The sequence below is a fragment of the Entelurus aequoreus genome, linkage group LG04, assembly GCF_033978785.1.
Source record: "Entelurus aequoreus isolate RoL-2023_Sb linkage group LG04, RoL_Eaeq_v1.1, whole genome shotgun sequence".
NCBI lineage: Eukaryota > Metazoa > Chordata > Actinopteri > Syngnathiformes > Syngnathidae > Entelurus > Entelurus aequoreus.
Window position 1 is genome coordinate 71,046,635 of NC_084734.1, and position 5,000 is coordinate 71,051,634.

Genomic DNA, 5,000 nt, shown 5'->3' on the forward strand with positions numbered 1-5,000 from the left:
GAATTATGTGTTGTGTTTGGACATTTTTTTTAATAATATCCACAAAGTTGAGTGAGCAGGTTGTGTTGCGTGTGACCATGTGTGTTGACTTTTTGTGTTGGTTTATTTGCACCATGAGTGGGAAAGGTTGTTCGGATTGGGTCATAAATAATAATTCTGTGCTTTGTACACCTCAACTTACAATTTATGGTCATTGCTGCAAAAGGTGCAGCAATTACACTGTTGGATATTCACAATGAAGTTGAAGGCCAAAAATAAACATACCATAGAAAGGCCAGTTTTGGAATTCCTGGAATTCAGGGAAAACAGGGAATTTATATGAAAAAAAAAATTGGAGGAATGGTATGAAGGGGGAATTTTTGAAAGTTTGAAGGTGGAATTTTTGAAAAAAAAAGTGAAAAAAGGGCTTTGGAAAATCAGGAATTTGGGGAATTACTGGAATTTCCTGAATTTGGTAGTTTGATTTTCCAAGTTACGTGGAGTGTGTGGTTGGTAGAACGGCTCAAATCGGTTGAGAAATGTGGGAGTTGTGCATGTTTAAAAATTGGCCCCGTAATTTTAAATAGGCAAAATGTCCCGGAAAACCGGGAATTCTGGGTAATCCGGGATATTTTTTAAAACACTTTTTGGAGACATCACAATTCCCATTTAAGCCAAACGCTTTGATATTGCGGGTTTTGCATTTTTCCCATCATGCATTGCAGTGGCTTTACAAATGGGTGTCATTTTGAATTATGTGTTGTGTTTGGACATTTTTTTAATAATATCCACAAAGTTGAGTGAGCAGGTTGTGTTGCGTGTGGCCATGTGTGTTGACGTTTTGTGTTGGTTTATTTGCACCATCAGTGGGAAAGGTTGTTCGGATTGGGTCATAAATAATAATTCTGTGCTTTGTACACCTCAACTTACAATTTATGGTCATTGCTGCAAAAGGTGCAGCAATTACACTGTTGGATATTCAAAATGAAGTTGAAGGTCAAAAATAAAAATACCATAGAAAGGCCAGTTTTGGAATTCCTGGAATTTAGGGAAAACAGGGAATTTATATGAAAAAAAAATTGGAGGAATGGTTTGAAGGGGGAATTTTTGAAGGTTTGAAGGTGGAATTTTTGAAAAAAAAAAAGTGAAAAAAGGGCTTTGGAAAATCAGGAATTTGGGGAATTACTGGATTTTCCGGAATTTGGTTTGAATTTCCAAGTTACGTGGAGTGTGTGGTTGGTAGAACGGCTCAAATCGGTTGAGAAATGTGGGAGTTGTGCTTGTTTGAAAATTGGCCCCGTAATTTTCAATAGGCAATATGTCCCGGAAAACCGGGGATTCTGGGTAATCCGGGATATTTTTTTAAAACACTTTTTGGAGACATCGCAATTCCCATTTGAGCCAAACATTTTGATACTGCGGGCTTTTGCATTTTTCCCATCATGCATTGCAGTGGCTTTAAAAATGGGTGTCATTTTGAATTATGTGTTGTGTTTGGACATTTTTTTTAATAATATCCACAAAGTTGAGTGAGCAGGTTGTGTTGCGTGTGACCATGTGTGTTGACTTTTTGTGTTGGTTTATTTGCACCATCAGTGGGAAAGGTCGTTCGGATTGGGTCATAAATAATAATTCTGTGCTTTGTATACCTCAACTTACAATTTATGGTCATTGCTGCAAAAGGTGCAGCAATTACACTGTTGGATATTCACAATGAAGTTGAAGGTCAAAAATAAAAATACCATAGAAAGGCCAGTTTTGGAATTCCTGGAATTTAGGGAAAACAGGGAATTTATATGAAAAAAAAAATTGGAGGAATGGTTTGAAGGGGGAATTTTTGAAGGTTTGAAGGTGGAATTTTTGAAAAAAAAAAGGGAAAAAAGGGCTTTGGAAAATCAGGAATTTTGGGAATTACTGGAATTTCCTGAATTTGGTAGTTTGATTTTCCAAGTTACGTGGAGTGTGTGGTTGGTAGAACGGCTCCAATCGGTTGCGAAATGTGGGAGTTGTGCATGTTTAAAAATTGGCCCCGTAATTTTAAATAGACAATATGTCCCGGAAAACTGGGAATTCTGGGTAATCCGGGATATTTTTTTAAAACACTTTTTGGAGACATCACAATTCCCATTTAAGCCAAACGTTTTGATACTGCAGGCTTTTGCATTTTCCCATCATGCATTGCAGTGGCTTTAAAAATGGGTGTCATTTTGAATTATGTGTTGTGTTTGGACATTTTTTTAATATCCACAAAGTTGAGTGAGCAGGTTGTGTTGCGTGTGACCATGTGTGTTGACTTTTTGTGTTGGTTTATTTGCACCATCAGTGGGAAAGGTCGTTCGGATTGGGTCATAAATAATAATTCTGTGCTTTGTACACCTCAACTTACAATTTATGGTCATTGCTGCAAAAGGTGCAGCAATTACACTGTTGGATATTCACAATGAAGTTGAAGGCCAAAAATGAACATACCATAGAAAGGCCAGTTTTGGAATTCCTGGAATTTAGGGAAAACAGGGAATTTATATGAAAAAAAAATATTGGAGGAATGGTTTGAAGGGGGAATTTTTGAAGGTTTGAAGGTGGAATTTTTGAAAAAAAAAAGTGAAAAAAGGGCTTTGGAAAATCAGAAATTTTGGGAATTACTGGAATTTCCTGAATTTGGTAGTTTGATTTTTCAAGTTACGTGGAGTGTGTGGTTGGTAGAACGGCTCAAATCGGTTGAGAAATGTGGGAGTTGTGCATGTTTAAAAATTGGCCCCGTAATTTTCAATAGGCAAAATGTCCCGGAAAACCGGGAATTCTGGGTAATCCGGGATATTTTTTTAAAACACTTACAATTCCCATTTAAGCCAAACGTTTTGATACTGCGGGCTTTTGCATTTTTCCCATCATGCATTGCAGTGGCTTTAAAAATGGGTGTCATTTTGAATTATGTGTTGTGTTTGGACATTTTTTTAATAACATCCACAAAGTTGAGTGAGCAGGTTGTGTTGCGTGTGACCATGTGTGTTGACGTTTTGTGTTGGTTTATTTGCACCATGAGTGGGAAAGGTTGTTCGGATTGGGTCATAAATAATAATTATGTGCTTTGTACACCTCAACTTACAATTTATGGTCATTGCTGCAAAAGGTGCAGCAATTACACTGTTGGATATTCACAATGAAGTTGAAGGCCGAAATAAACATACCATAGAAAGGCCAGTTTTGGAATTCCTGGAATTTAGGGAAAACAGGGAATTTATATGAAAAAAATAATTGGAGGAATGGTTTGAAGGGGGAATTTTTGAAGGTTTGAAGGTGGAATTTTTGAAAAAAAAAAGTGAAAAAAGGGCTTTGGAAAATCAGGAATTTTGGGAATTACTGGAATTTCCTGAATTTGGTAGTTTGATTTTCCAAGTTAGGTGGAGTGTGTGGTTGGTAGAACGGCTCAAATCGGTTGAGAAATGTGGGAGTTGTGCATGTTTAAAAATTGGCCCCGTAATTTTAAATAGGCAATGTGTCCCGGAAAACCGGGAATTCTGGGTAATCCGGGATATTTTTTTAAAACACTTACAATTCCCATTTAAGCCAAACGTTTTGATACTGCGGGCTTTTGCATTTTTCCCATCATGCATTGCAGTGGCTTTAAAAATGGGTGTCATTTTGAATTATGTGTTGTGTTTGGACATTTTTTTAATAACATCCACAAAGTTGAGTGAGCAGGTTGTGTTGCGTGTGGCCATGTGTGTTGACGTTTTGTGTTGGTTTATTTGCACCATCAGTGGGAAAGGTCGTTTGGATTGGGTCATAAATAATAATTCTGTGCTTTGTACACCTCAACTTACAATTTATGGTCATTGCTGCAAAAGGTGCAGCAATTACACTGTTGGATATTCACAATGAAGTTGAAGGCCAAAAATAAACATACCATAGAAAGGCCAGTTTTGGAATTCCTGGAATTCAGGGAAAACAGGGAATTTATATGAAAAAAAAAATTGGAGGAATGGTTTGAAGGTGGAATTTTTGAAGGTTTGAAGGTGGAATTTTAGAAAAAAAAGTGAAAATAGGGCTTTGGAAAATCAGGAATTTTGGGAATTACTGGAATTTCCTGAATTTGGTAGTTTGATTTTCCAAGTTACGTGGAGTGTGTGGTTGGTGGAACGACTCCAATCGGTTGAGAAATGTGGGAGTTGTGCATGTTTAAAAATTGGCCCCGTAATTTTAAATGGGCAATATGTCCCGGAAAACCGGGAATTCTGGGTAATCCGGGATATTTTTTTAAAACACTTTTTGGAGACATCGCAATTCCCATTTAAGCCAAACGTTTTGATACTGCGGGTTTTGCATTTTTCCCATCATGCATTGCAGTGGCTTTAAAAATGGGTGTCATTTTGAATTATGTGTTGTGTTTGGACATTTTTTTAAATAATATCCACAAAGTTGAGTGAGCAGGTTGTGTTGCGTGTGACCATGTGTGTTGACGTTTTGTGTTGGTTTATTTGCACCATGAGTGGGAAAGGTTGTTCGGATTGGGTCATAAATAATAATTCTGTGCTTTGTACAGCTCAACTTAGAATGTATGGTTATTGCTGCAAAAGGTGCAGCAATTACACTGTTGGATGTTCACAATGAAGTTGAAGGCCAGAATAAACATACCATAGAAAGGCCAGGTTTGGAATTCCTGGAATTTAGGGAAAACAGGGAATTTATATGAAAAAAAAATATGGAGGAATGGTTTGAAGGGGGAATTTTTGAAGGTTTGAAGGTGGAATTTTAGAAAAAAAAGTGAAAATAGGGCTTTGGAAAATCAGGAATTTTGGGAATTACTGGAATTTACTGAATTCGGTAGTTTGATTTTCCAAGTTACGTGGAGTGTGTGGTTGGTAGAACGGCTCAAATCGGTTGCGAAATGTGGGAGTTGTGCGTGTTTGAAAATTGGCCCCATAATTTTCAATAGGCAATATGTCCCGGAAAACCGGGAATTCTGGGTAATCCGGGATATTTTTTTAAAACACTTACAATTCCCATTTGAGTCAAACGTT